Genomic DNA, 15,041 nt, shown 5'->3' with positions numbered 1-15,041 from the left:
CTGGTCCGGGCAAGCGGTCTCGACTGCCGACCGTCGCTAGGCTTATGACCAAGGAACAAGGGACAGGCAGAGTCCCCCCCACCACACATACTAATCAAGAGGGGGCGGGAGTGTTCAGAGGCAGCAGCTTACTAACACTTGGAGACTGTCAGACGGGCAGCTCATCCTTCAAAGCAGTGCTGGGCTCTCCTGCACCATTGCCCTGGTTATCCAATCCTGCAGAGCTGGAGAGCCGTGGACACCCCAGTTATTACCGATCAGGGTATTTGGCAACTTGGTAAGAGCAGGTGTTAAGCTGTAGAAAGTGGATTCAACGCAAATGACCATTTTCTCAACAATGCAAATTAATTTTGTCTGGGAGAGATGCAAGGGGTGTCTCTCTGGTAGAAAAGATAACCCCAAGGTTCATAGTTTCACCATTCAATAAACACTGACCCGTCCTGTGGATGTCTCTCCTTCTGTTCTCCTTTGGACCAAGATCACCATACTCCTTGTTTCCCAATTAATGGTTAATAAACCCCCCAACATAGTCACTTCATCTTTGCAAGGGTCGTGTTTTAACATCTGGTAAACCTCACCTGGACAGCAGTGGAGATACCTGGTGGTCTTCACGCAGGTCATCCTCAGCCTGCGTGATGACCTGGACAGAATCAAAACTGGGGAGAAGCAGCAGCTAATGGGCAGAGGGAGATGCCCAGTTGGGGGAATGAACATGAAGCCCAACGTGGGATGCTGGAAATGCCCACGTTGTCAGAGAAGCTCAGATCAGATTTGGAAAGAGAGAGGACGAGGGGGTGGGGAGAAGGAGGAGCAGATCAGGTGTACTGTCCATAATAATCACTCAAAATCTCCAGGAGGTGGGAATAAAAGACACGATTGGTGAGTTCCCGTTTCTAACGCAGCATATGGGTAGCTTGGGGAGCAGCCATTCCGTCCTAAGAAGTACAAAGATGAAAAACATAAAAAAATCAACTATTTGCCGGGCATGGTGCCACACACCTGTAATCCCAGCTCTTTGGGAGACTGAAGCAAGAGATCCCAGGTTCAAGCCCTGTCTTGGCAACTTAGCAAGATTCTCACTCAAAACAAAATAAAGGGTGGGGATGCTGCTCAGTGGTAGGGGCTTGCCTCCCATGTGCCAGGCTCTGGGTTCAAACCCCAGCACTGGGCAAAGAAGATCAACCCTTCTTCTTAGATCCTGAAGAGAAGGGAGGTCACAGGACAAGCTACTGCCCCAACGTGGAGACACCAATGAGTGAGTACGAAGAGTCCCTGCTCCCCAGAGAAGAGACTCCCTGGGAACTGCTGGGTGGGAAACCTGCAGGAGGCTCAGCATGGACCAGCGCAAAGGGACAGCTCAAGAGGGGCCAGTCAGGGGTGTTCCACGCTCCTGTGCGCTCCACTCTGGGGTCCACCAGGTCCTCACGGGGAATATCAGAGAAGTTTTTCCTCACACCTTGCCTGGGGGTGTGAAGAGGAGCCATGAACCATGAACCATGTGAGAGAACTCCCTTCCTAACCAGGCCAGCAAGCAGGAGAACTGGGTGGCCACAGGCTGACCCACTGGGAGTCATCAGCACTCTCCTGACTTGGGCGGAGGGGAACACCCAACCTTCCCGAGAAACCCGGGAAAACTCAGAGCCCGGGGCCCCAGTCACTGAAAGGCTGAGCCAGAGCAGTGTCAGAGGCAGCCTCAGATATGGCGAGGGGGCTGGGATCACCACGTGGTGAACAGAACCAAACAGCAGTGTGATTAAAACAAGCCTCAGTAAGGTGCTCCAGGCCCCGGTGGGCAGAGCAGATGGCGTGTGAGAGCAGGTGGGAATGTCGCAGTCCGGCTGCAGCAAACTAACCCGGGGTGTGACGATCGACTTGTGTACGTTGATACAGCAGGAGTGGGAGCCGTTTATTGTAGGACCGGAGCAGTATTTATACATTCCACACAGCTTATCTTAATTAGCATAAAATAGATACAGCAGTCAACCAATCAGGAATCTCCACACTTAATGGCTCGCTTTTGTTACTTCACAAACCACTCCCTCTGGCATTTTGCCAGGCGCTAACCAGACTTGTTCACAGACTCTAACATGGGAATGCAAACAGAGAGGAAGAGAAATGCTGGATATCAAGAAATTTAGGGATTAAGAATGCCTTTGATGAGATTATTCATACACTGGACATGGTGGAGGGAAGAATCACTGAACTTGAGGATATCTCAGTAGAAACCTCTATACTGAAATGTCACCCAGGCACAATGTCTTCTGCATTCCAGATTCTCAGGAGGCTGAGGCAAGAGGATTGCAAGTTCAAGGACAGCCTCAGCAAGGAAGTGAGACACTGTCTCAAAATAAAAAAGGTCTGGGAATGTAGCCCAGTGGTAGAGGGCCCCTGGGTTCAATCCCCAGAACCAAAACAGAACCCAACAAAAATAAAACAAACAGAAACTCAAACAGAAATGTAAGGTGGAAATGATTAGAAAAGAAATAGCAGGATAAATAAGAATGACTTATCACAATTTGGGTAAAGCAATCAACATAGTAGTGAGAGGGAAAATTATAACATATACTAGGGGGAAAAAAAGATCAAACTCAATCACCTAAACATTTGGGGATGGAGATATATATATATACAAGTTAAGTTTGAAAGTAAAAATATAGATAAAAATGTACCATGTAATCACTAATAAAAAATGAGCATACTACCATCAGAAAAAGGAGATTGTGCAACACTAGATATTACCAGGGATAAAATGGTAATTTCATAAGGAAAGAAGATGTGACAAATAATGAGAACATAAAAATTCTAAATACTTAGGCACCTAATAATCAAAAACAAATAAAGCAAAAACTGGTGGAGTCACAAGGAGAAATAGCTAAATACATAGTTACAGCAGAAGACTATACAACACATATCTCAACAATTGATAGGACAAATAGACAAAATATTAGCAAAGAAGTAGAATGCCAAACTAACTCTGCCAACCAATTTAAACTTATTAATATTTATAGATCCATCTACCTTAGAACAGCAGGCTACACATTCTTTTCAAGTGCACATGGAACATTTAGGAATATAGACTGTATCTTAATAATGAAACAAGTGTTCATACAGCTAAAATAATTTAAATCATAAAAAATTATTCTGACAAAGGGATGAAATCAGCAGACAATATCAGAAAGATCTCTGGAAAAAATCCTCAATATATGGAAAACAAGTAATACAATTCTAAATATTCCATGGGCCAAAGAAGAAATCAAATATCAGAAAAAATTATTTATTGAATAAAAATTAAAAGGCACGCAGATGGTCCTCAGAATACAGTAGTTCAACTTGCATATCTTCATGATGGTTCCAAAGTGTCTTGCGTTTAGCAGAAGCTGAGTTTTGAATTTCAAATCTTGATTCAGAACCCGCAGGCTAATGATGTGTGGCAGAGGGCTCTTCTGAATAGAAGGAGGTAGCCACAGCCCCAGTTAGGCCTGAATCACAGGGGACCAGGCAGCACCATGCGGTATACTGTGCTGCCAAGCCTTGGGGTGTTAGGCTGACTTAAGAAGTTCCAACTTACAGTGAGTTAGTGGGATGGGACCCCATAATAAGTCCAGGAGCACTGTGTGTCCAATCTGAGATGTCCTGAGATAAGTGGAATCCACAGAACAAACACGTAGTTAACAAGAGGAAAAGTCCCAAGTCAATGATTTCAGCATTCACCTTAATAAACCAGGAGATGCAAATTAAATTAAAAGGAAACAGGAGAGCAGGTGTGGTGCCACACCTGGAATCCCAGTGGTCAGGAGGCTGAGGCAGCAACTTATGGAGGCCCTAAGCAACTTAGTAAGACTCTGTTTCAAAATTTAAAAAATTAAAGGGCTGGGGGTGTAGCTCAATGGTTAAATGCCCCTGGGTTTAATCCCTGGTACCAAAAAAATAAAAGTAAACAGGATAGAGGAAAAATAAAGATTGGAGCAAAACTCAGCAAAATAGAAATATGCTGAGAGCCATAGCCAAGTAGGAATGACGCATGGCAATTTCTTTGTCAGCCGACCCAATGTTGCTTAGAGGGAGGACTCTCCATTGTGGAAATGGGCTTGCCTTGGACCCAGGTCATTTGCAGTGACATTGCATGAATGTTTGAGAAAGGTGACCCTGCTCAAGGACCAGGGAGGATCCAGGTTTAGGATGGTTCCAGGTTTAGGGTGTGGATCCTGCTGGAAATAGGGCGGTTCCAGGTTTAAGGTGAACCCTGCTGGAAATAGGGCATATCCTGCTGCCTCAGGCGCCCGCCCGCTCCTTGTGTTCCCGTTGAGTTCTCGAGGGATTCAGAGAGTATTTGGGATGCAGAGCCCGGTGGAGGTGTGGATTTTCCCCAGAACGTGCGTGTAGAGTGCCGATGAGAGTTCGGGAATAAAGATTTGCTGTTTGAATCTACAAGACTGTGAGTGGCTAGTGATTTTGTGCCCAGCTAGACTGCAGAAATTGGTGGCCCGTATGGGGAACGTCTGAAGCTTGGAGGTAAGTGAATTTGCTCGCCCCTGAGGGAAGGCGAGAGAATGAGTGACCATTTAAAAAAAAAATGTGTTCTTGTTTTGATTTATTTTGTTTTTGTTTCAAGCTGCCTATCCCTAGAAATTTCTCAGGCAAACTGGGAAAAATGGTTGGCTCAAGGTTTGAAGTTTGTCGGCCCTGAGGAAGAGAAAATTGATACAACGATTTTTTATTCCATTTTTGTTTCATTCAGTTTCGGTTTTGTTTTGTGTTATCTTATTGGGTTGTGTTATCTTTATAGTAGATTAGAAATTAGTAAAAACAAACCGAAAGAGTGTTAAGTAAATTGTTAGAGGTTCAGACCATGGAGAAAGATATTTTAGATCAAGCAAAAGAGAAGGTCTCTCGAGCTAGTCAGACAAAGGAAGAAAATTTAAAGGAAAAGGGGCTATTAGGAAAAAGGCCACAATAGGAGGCTGTTACTAACTCCGTTCTATCACCAGAGAGTGTAATTCAACCAATAGCTCCACCTATGGAGATAGCTGAGTGGCCCTCAACCCCGGTAGTTGATAGATGGGATCCTGAGATAGGACCTCAAAGATTAGCATGCCCTGTACTTGAGCAGGCAGGAGGGCAGCGAATTCACCGTGCTTTAGATTTCAAAACAGTGAAGCAGTTAAAGGAGGCTGTACCAACCTATGGTCCCCAAGCTCCCTTCACAGTGAGCATGGTCGAGTCCATTACTAACTTGGACATGACGCCAGCAGATTGGGCTAGCATGTGTAAATCTGTCCTAAATGGAGGACAATATTTGTTACAGAAGGTTGCCAATGAGGATTTTTGCATGGAGACAGCTAGGGGAAGTGCAGCAGCCAGTTACCCTCAAAGAAATCTAGATATGTTGTTAGGAAAAGGACCTTATGATGGTCAACAGCAACAAATTGAATATGATCCTTCTATATATGCACAAATTGCTGCAGATGCAGTTAGGGCATGGAAGACTTTACAAGGACATGGAGATTTACAAGGTCAGCTATCTAAGGTAATACAGAAAGCTAATGAAACTTACACTGAATTTGTAGATAGGCTTAATCAAACAGCCGCCAGAATTTGGGGGGGATACAGAACAAGCAATGCCATTAATAAAACAACTGGCTTATGACCAATCAAATCGTTGCTGCAGAGAGGTTATTAGACCAGGGAAACATGAATATTTAAACACATATATTAAATTATGTAGCGACATTAATGAACAAGGGCAAGTCTTGGCAGCTGCAGTACAATAGGCTTTAGATGCCAGGCCAAAAACATGCTACAATTGTGAACAAACAGGACATTTTAAAAGGAATTGCCCCATAGGAAAAGGGTTTAACAAAACTAGGTATCAAAGGAATAGAATACCAGGTATTTGCCCACGATGCCATAGAGGGAGACATTGGGCTAATGAATGCCTTTCTCAAACCACCATAGAGGGTACTCCCTTATCAAAAAATGGACAAGGACCAGGTATTTACCCACGATATCGCGGAGAAAGGCATCAGGATCCATTACCAAAAAATGGACTGGGGGGCCCAATGCTCTGGGGCCCACAACACAAATAAATGGGGCAGTGGAGGAACCCAGCAACACCATCAGGGTAGTGCCCAGGACACATTGTCCATTAAATCCCTCATCAGACAAACCAGAGGGAGTGCAGGGTTGGACATCTGCGCCTCTGCCAGAGCAGTACTAACTCCAGAGATGGGAGTTCAAATCATTCCCACAGGAGTAAAAGGACCTCTTCCCCAAGGAACAGTAGGCTTATTATTGGGATGCAGTTCTTCTACACTAAAAGTACTTATGATAAGTCCTGGGGTAATTGATCCCGATTATGTAGGTGAAATAAAAATTATAGCTAGTTCTCCAAGAGGTATATCAGTAATTTCACCAGGAGATAGAATAGCACAGTTGTTAATAGTACCCAGCCTACATGATAAATTTTCTAGTCATAGTGTCGAAAGAGGTTCCAGGGGATTAAGCTCCACAGGTGTAGATTGGGATATGCTGTCTTTAAATTTATATTCTCGCCCCATGCTAAAACTAAATATTCAAGGACATGAGTTTAATGGGCTACTGGACACAGGTGCTGACCTTAGCATCATATCTAGTCAAGATTGGCCAAAACATTGGCCATTACAACAAGCCACTCAAATGGTTTGAGGCCTAGGAGTGGCGACTAATCCCCATAGAAGTGCAATGGTATTAGATTGGAAGGATCCTGAAGGATGTGAAGGAACTATACAGTCATATGTATTGGATCATCTTCCTATAAATTTATGGGGATGCGATGTCCTAGATCAATTAGGTTTGACGTTAACAAATAACATCAATCCCAATGCGCCCACTACTAGGGCAGCAAGAACAAGGTATAGCAGCACCAATTCAAAGAGATCAAGGAATAAATAGACATGGATTAAGTTTTCAGAAAGGGCCACTGAGACAATCAAAATTACTTGGAAATCAGAAAGACCAGTGTGGGTTCCTCAGTGGCCCCTGACTAAAGAAAAGATATAAGTAACCCATGATCTGGTCAAACAACAATTAGTGGAAGGACATATACAACTTTCCGTATCTCCCCATAATACTCCCATTTTTGTCATCAAAAAGAAATCTGGTAAATGGAGATTATTGCAAGATTTAAAAGCCATTAATAATGAGATGGTTATTATGGGACCTGCTCAATCAGGGATTCCTCAATTGTCTGCTTTGCCAAAAACCTTGTATGTTTTAGCTATAGATATTAAAGATTGTGGTTTTTTTTTTCCGATTCCAATTCATCCCGAGGATAGTCCACGTTTTGCATTGACTATCCCTGCACTGAATCATGAAGATCCTGATCAGAGATATGAATGGAAAGTACTCCCTCAAGGGATGGCTAACAGTTCAACTATGTGTCAAATTTATATTAACAAAGCAATCCAGCCACTTAGAAATCAAAATCCTGAACTACAAATATTTCACTATATGGATGATATTATTAGCACATAAAGATAAAAACACATTGCTGGAATGTTATGCCACACTTACAAACTTATTAAAAAATTATAATATAGAGATAGCAATAGATAAAGTGCAATTAAATTTTCCAATTAATTATTTAGGAGTTCTATTATCCTCAACCATGGTCCATCCACCAAAAATTAAAATACGAGTAGATCAACTCAAATCACTTAACAACTTTCAAAAGTTATTGGGAGACATAAATTGGATAAGGTCTTATCTAGGCATACCAACAGGAGAGTTGGGACCTTTATTTGATATTCTAAAAGGTCCATCAGATCCAAATTCACCCCGCATGTTAATGCCTGAAGCAAGAAAGGCATTAAAAATTATTGAAACATATATGGAAAATATGCATTTGGATAGAATTGATATAATTTTGCCTTTATTATTTATTGTACTACCAACAAAAAATATTCCTACAGGAGTATTTTGGCAAGAAGGTCCATTATTGTGGTTACATTTATCTTATTCTCCTAACACTATTCTTACTAGGTATCCTGAGGCTGTAGGACAATTAATACTCAAAGGAATAAAAGCAGCGAAGGGAGTGTTTGGAATTTCTCCCAATAAAATTATTACTCCATATACTATGGATCAAATTGATGAGTTAGCTAATGAGTTAAATACTTGGGCAATAATCATGTGTAAATCTAATGTTTCATTTGATAATCACTTACCATCTAATCCTTTGTTGTCTTTTTGGTCTAAGCATCCTGTAGTTTTTCCAAAAATGACAAGAAAAACCCCTATCATGAATGCTCCAAATATATTCACTGATGGGTCAAATAATGGTACAGAAGCAGCAGTTACCCCTGATCAAACTTTTACATTTTTAGTACCCAAACAATCAGCTCAAAAGGTAGAGCTTAATGCAGTTTTACAAGCTTTTGTGATGTTTAAAGATTCTGTATTTAATTTATTTTCTGATAGTCAGTATATAGTATCCCTTGAAGATGCTGGTAGGATTTCCCCTTCCTCTACTGTTTTCTCTTTGTTTTCCACTATACAAAGTCTAATCTGGGACAGAAAAGATCCATTCTTTATAGAACATATCAGAGCACATACAGGATTGCCTGGAGCCCTTAGTTTGGTCAATGATTTAGCAGATAAAACTACACATGACATACATATTTTCTCTACACTAGAAGAAGCTACAAATTTTCATAAAAGGTTTCATGTCAATGCTAATACTTTACAAAAGCGTTTTAAAATAACTAAGGAACAAGCCAGACATATAATAAAACAATGTCAAAATTGTGTGACCTTTTTACCACAAGTTAATCTTGGAGTCAATCCTAGAGGACTGATACCTAACCATATTTGGCAGATGGATGTCACACACTTGCCAGAATTTGGAAAATTAAAATATTTGAATGTTACAGTTGATACTTCTTCTGGATTTTTGATGGGCTCCCTTCATGTCGGAGAAAAAACTAAAGATGTTGTAGCTCATTGCTTACAAAATTTTGTCACTGTGGGCGTTCCAAAACAGTTAAAAACAGATAATGCCCCTGGTTATACTTCTACCTCTTTTCTTTTCTTTTTTTTTTTTTTTTTAAAGAGAGAGTGAGAGAGGGAGAGAGAGAGAGAGAGAGAGTTTTTTAATATTTATTTTTTAGTTTTCGGCGGACACAACATCTTTGTTTGTATGTGGTGTTGAGGATCGAACCCGGGCCGCACGTATGCCAGGTGAGCACGCTACCGCTTGAGCCACATCCCCAGCTCCATACTTCTACCTCTTTTAAACAATTTTGCTCATCATTTGGCATTACTCATATAACAGGAATCCCATACAATCCTCAGGGACAAGGCATAGTTGAAATAGCTCATCAAACTATTAAAACGTACTTATTAAAGCAAAAAGAGGGAATTGGAAAGGGGTATATATCCCCCAAATATAAACTTAAAATAACCCTTTTTACTCTAAACTTTTTAAATTTGGATTCATCAGGACTTAGTGCTGCGGAAAGGCATATGTGTCCAAAAAATGTACATAAGCCTAAGGTACTTTGGAAGGATATTCTAACAGGACAATGGAAAGGTCCTGACCCAGTGATTGTCTGGAGTCGGGGTTCTGTTTGTGTGTTTCCACAGGGAGAACAGCAGCCGATTTGGATTCCAGAGAGACTAACCAAAGCAATTTCTACAGACCAAAAAGAAGATAATTTGACTCAAATCCATAACAGCTGATATCCAGAGCGCCAGCTTGGCTATTCTTACATCTGTGACAGTGATTAACCAGGATGCTTTTTTCAATATCTATTTTATTATTGCCCTTTCCCTCATAAAGTTCTATTTTATTTTTTGAGCTCATACAGACCTAGGTTAATGTTTTTCTGATCAGTTTTATTTTTTGACTGTGGAGTTTTTAAACATTGCAATGGAGATTTCACCTAGGTAAAGCTACAAGGCCTTTACTATTGTCTTATGTGTTGTACGTTTGTGTGCACACTTGTGTTTTGTGTTGCATGTCTATATGTGCGTATGTCCATATTTCATATATGAGGAGCGCTCATGAAAAAATGGATCCGAATTTTTTTTATTCACGTGATTTAAATGGTTTAATTTAAATTAGGTAAACAGCTGTTAAGGTTTGTCTATAAAGGAGGTTACCAGATCTGTTTGTTTACTTTCACCTTTCCTTTTCATTATATTTAATAATTCTGTTCAGGATAATGTCTCTTTAGCATCATTGCCAGAATTCCTATCTTAATCCCAGTGCCAGTGAAGACAAACTACAGCTTCTATGATAGCTATCACAGTAAACTGTATAAACTGATGCATCAATGAATATAACTCAACAAGTAATGCTCAATCAAGGAGTCGATTTACTTTTGGAGGAAATGGACATATTGATAGACTCCTCCACTTTGAACTGCTTGCAGAACTTGCCTGGACTATGTATCATTTGTATACATTGTGAACTATCGTTTGGTGCAGCGGATTGTGGTAGTGCTGGCATATCTTTGCTGATGGTGTCACCAGTGATGCAATTTTTCCAAAGGAACCATCAATTGGCTTGGTGTCGTGTCATTTCTGTATCCTCCTCCCTTCTGCTAGTGATGGTCTAAAATTTGGGGGCCAACAGAGGTGAGGTAAAGAACCTCACCCCCCCACTGGTGCATAGGCCTATCCACAAGTATGGCTGTATGCTGGACCGGTAGTCAGTGACGGGTATGATCCAATTGCAGTGGTATCAACCTAAGACAGGAGGTTGACGCCTAGAGGTCAGTTCATCCGATGACAGGAAAGAACCATATGTTGAATTGGACAACCTAACAGGCACGGTCCCTAAGCCACATTGCTTGTTGTTTAGTTAATCATAAGGGGGGAGATGCTGAGAGCTATAGCCAAGTAGGAATGATGCATGGCAATTTCTTTGTCAGCCGACCCAATGTTGCTTAGAGGGAGGACTCTCCATTGTGGAAATGAGCTTGCCTTGGACCCAGGTCATTTGCAGTGACATTGCATGAATGTTTGAGAAAGGTGACCCTGCTCAAGGACCAGGGCGGATCCAGGTTTAGGGTGCTTCCAGATTTAGGGTGTGGATCCTGCTGGGAATAGGGCGGTTCCAGGTTTAAGGTGGACCCTGCTGGGAATAGGGCATATCCTGCTGCCTCAGGCACCCGCCCGCTCCTTGAGTTCCCGTTGAGTTCTCGAGGGATTCAGAGACTATTTGGGATGCAGAGCCTGGTGGAGGTGTGGATTTTCCCCAGAACGTGCGTGTAGAGTGCTGGTGAGAGTTCAGGAATAAAGAATTGCTGTTTGAATCTACAAGGCTGTGAGTGGCTCCTGATTTTGTGCCCAGCCAGACTGCGGCAGAAATAAACACTTATCAATGAAGCGGAAGGTGGTTCTTGAGAGATAATAAAATTTATAACTTGAAGCCACATTGATCAGAATGAGAGAAGATATGACATACCCATCACTACTGAAAGGCAACACCACTACACATGCCCTAAATGGGACAATAAGGGTCAAGGGGAACAGTCACACTAGCAAATCCTAAAATTCAGGTGAAAGGGCAAATTCCTTGAAGCACACAAATTACTAACGCTCACTCAGAAATGGCATTAATTGGTATCCCTTTCTGCTACCTAAAAAACCTGGATTCATAGTTATAAACTGGCCCAAGAAGACTCCAACAGTGTCACTGGCAAATTCTTCCACGGTAAGGAGGAAATAAGACCAGCCACCTGAGCGCTTACTGAGGACTTAGGAGGAACCCCGTCCAGCACATTCTGTGGCCAGTGTGACCCAGACACCAAAACCAGGGCCACCCAGACCAGGAGGAGCGCCCGTGGCGGGGTCCCAGTCTGTGAGGACACTGTGGCACTGACCTGGAACCCAGAGCTCTCCGTGAGCACTGCTGAGTGCTGCCCCAGAGTGCAGGAGCTAAGAGCCTCCTCCCTGAGCCAGACCTGAGCGCCAGGCTGTGGTACGTGATGGCGTAGGTCAGAGTTCAGAGCAAGAGGTCTGAGTCCAGGGTTTACTGAGCTGGTTTAGGAGCCGGTCACAGGTCAAAGGACCAGTCCTAGGTCACATTCCTGAAGCCCCCAGCAGCAGCATGGCCAGAGAGAGAGCAGGTGGGAGAATGTCCACTGCACCCGAGGAGCCAGGGTTTTGATGGTGGCCATGTGGGGAAAGAACCTGAGTCCCTCTCCTTGGTCCCATGCTAGCTGGAGATCAGGGACAGACATGGCCAAGCAGGCACAGTCCCTGAGGTCGGGCCACGCAGAAGGCCTTGGGGCTTCTTGGCTGAGTCTGACGCTGTGAAAGGAATGAGTGGCAGCTCCCCCCCTTTTTGTTGATGGGTCTTGCTAGAAGTTGTCAGTAAGACAGACTCCGACCTCTTCCCTCCAGCCCATGGCTGTCATCTGATGTAGGACATCTCGGATTTCTTATCAATGGCACTTCTGTATGATTTAGTCAACACACAGAGCAAGCCCACCTTGTTGACCAGCCACACGTAGGTGATAACAGTGGGAAGATGCCCTGTGGGTGTGGAACGCCAGTGCACGAGGACCAGGGTGGGGTGGCGCCTGGCCGGGGCCACACTCACTAAGGCACTTCAGCTGGGCATGGGTGGGTTTTGTAAGTATGAGACAAATATGCCCACACAGACTCGACAAGCCTGGGTGGTGCAGTTTTCTTAGTTTCTTTATATTTTTTCCATGTGGCTCTGGGGTTAAGCTAGCTCACAACCATCTAATCACTGTTTTGAACACCAAATCAGTCAGAGTTCTGCAGAGACGTGTTTGGGCTGCACAGTGGCCTTTGATCTTCCTGCCCCACACTGCTGCCGCCACTAGGAATCCAGCTTTCCACACTGCCTCAGTGACACCAAGAGGCATGTGCCCAACACTCCACTGACCAATGGGACTGCGCACTGAGAAGCCCCAGGTCAGGCTGGGTCTGGTTCTCTGGTGGGCGTCTGCCCATGAAGGCCTCCCTTCACTCTGCGGGCGAGGCTGTCCAAACACCTCCCCGGGTCACCCCTTAGAAAGAGAAAGAAGGGAGCAAACAGACGGTCTAGTTCCAGGCTCTGAAATCTCTTCTGGGAAAACCAGACAAGCCTGGGATCCAGAAGTGGGTCTTCGGACCTGTCAGAAAGACACTCTGCCTTACCCAGAAGGTGAACTGGGTGGCCCTGGGGTGTGGACACTGTGCCCAGCAGGACAGTAGCCCCTCCTCTGGCTGCCTTTGGTTCACCTTAACACTTTCTGGGTGTAACTGGAAGCTTTGCCTTCTTCCACACCTTAGAGAGCCTGCTGTACGAAAACCAAGCTGGTGCCTTCCTAGAGGGGCCTCCCCAGCAGCAGTCTTTAGAATGCAGATCAATTACCCGGGGGCGGGGATGGGATGGGAGGACTTGATTAAATGTCCTAGGGAGGTGGTATGATTTCCCGTTTTCTACAAGATGAAAAAAATAACAGAATTCATTCCTCCTCTCCTCCTCCTCCTCCTCCTCTTCCTCCTCCTCCTCCTCCTCCTCTTCCTTCTGGATCTCTTCCTCCTCTTCCTCCTCCTCCTCCTCCTCCCTCCCCTCCTCCTCCTCCTGGACCTCCTCCTCTTCCTCCTCCTCCTCCTCCTCCCCCTCTCCTCCTCCCCCCCTCCTCCTCCTGGACCTCCTCCTCTTCCTCCTCTTCCTCCTCCTCCTCCTCTTCCTCCTCCTCCTCCTCCTCCTCCTCCCCCTCTCCTCCTCCTCCTCCTCCTCCTCCTCCTCCTCCCCCTCTCCTCCTCCTCTTCCTCCTCCTCCTCCTCCCCCCTCCTCCTCCTCCTCCTCCTCCTCCTCCCCCTCCTCCTCCTCCTGGACCTCCTCCTCTTCCTCCTCCTCCTCCTCCTCCCCCTCTCCTCCTCCCCCCATCCTCCTCCTGGACCTCCTCCTCTTCCTCCTCTTCCTCCTCCTCCTCCTCTTCCTCCTCCTCCTCCTCCTCCTCTTCCTCCTCCTCCTCCTCCTCCTCCTCCCCCTCTCCTCCTCCTCTTCCTCCTCCTCCTCCTCCCCCCTCCTCCTCCTCCTCCTCCTCCTCCTCCCCCTCCTCCTCCTCCTGGACCTCCTCCTCCTCCTCCTCCTCCTCCTCCTCCTCCTCCTCCTCCTGCCTGATGGAAGACAGATGTCAGATTGGACTAGCTTCAGTTACTAATGATGAGTTTAAATTGCTCAGCCTTCACTCCCTTTAGCCAGGATTTAAAATAAATAACTTTTGAAACTGTTTATTTGTTATATTATTGTTATTTTCTAAACATTATGACTGCAGACATTAAACAGTCTCACCAGACACCATCCTGGAAGAGAAGGCCGGAGCCTGACTCCACATCTGGCCAGGTCCCCAAGGGCTCCTTGAGGGGACAGGGTTTCCTAAGGGAAGGCTCATGCAGAACAGCTATATAGACCCTGGTCCAGCTATATAGACTTCCGCTGGACCTTGGCCCACTCACAATTCCCATCTCCAACAGTTCAAGGGCTCCTCTAGAAAAACATATTTATTTAATTATTATTGTTTGGATCATCAAAATATTTATTTAAAAATCTGTCAGGTATGAAAAATTATTTACTTGCAACCGAATAAGATAATTAATAGGTCCCAATTATGGATTTTTTTTAAATGTAAAGGCCACTCCCTGAGGTCAACCCTTGGAAACGTTCCAAACATCCCAGCTAAGCCTTTGTCCTGGTGCCCGGGAGGATGGCAGTGGGCTGGATCCAAATGGAGGTTATAGGAAAGTTCAACACCAGGGCTCAAAGCGCCCAGCCAAGGGGAGGTCATGCTGAGCCATGGCCTGGGAACTTTGCCAATGACCGCTTGACAGATTTTAGCCAGTAGCCTTTACACCTCCCAATACCTGTTTACCATGATTTGGACCAGTCCCTGCGATGGAAACCCCTAGACTAGCACAACTTGCCAGCAGGTCCCCTGGCCTGGGAGGTGTTTCTGTCCCCAACTGAGCAAACCCGCGCCTCTCACTTGCCTTCCATTGGTGCCTGTGGATTTCCTTCTTCAAATTAGCAGGAC

This window comes from Callospermophilus lateralis, assembly GCF_048772815.1.
Source record: "Callospermophilus lateralis isolate mCalLat2 chromosome 6 unlocalized genomic scaffold, mCalLat2.hap1 SUPER_6_unloc_1, whole genome shotgun sequence".
In the NCBI taxonomy this organism is placed as follows: domain Eukaryota; kingdom Metazoa; phylum Chordata; class Mammalia; order Rodentia; family Sciuridae; genus Callospermophilus; species Callospermophilus lateralis.
The sequence above is the reverse complement of the archived record's forward strand: the minus strand, read 5'-3'. Positions refer to the sequence as shown.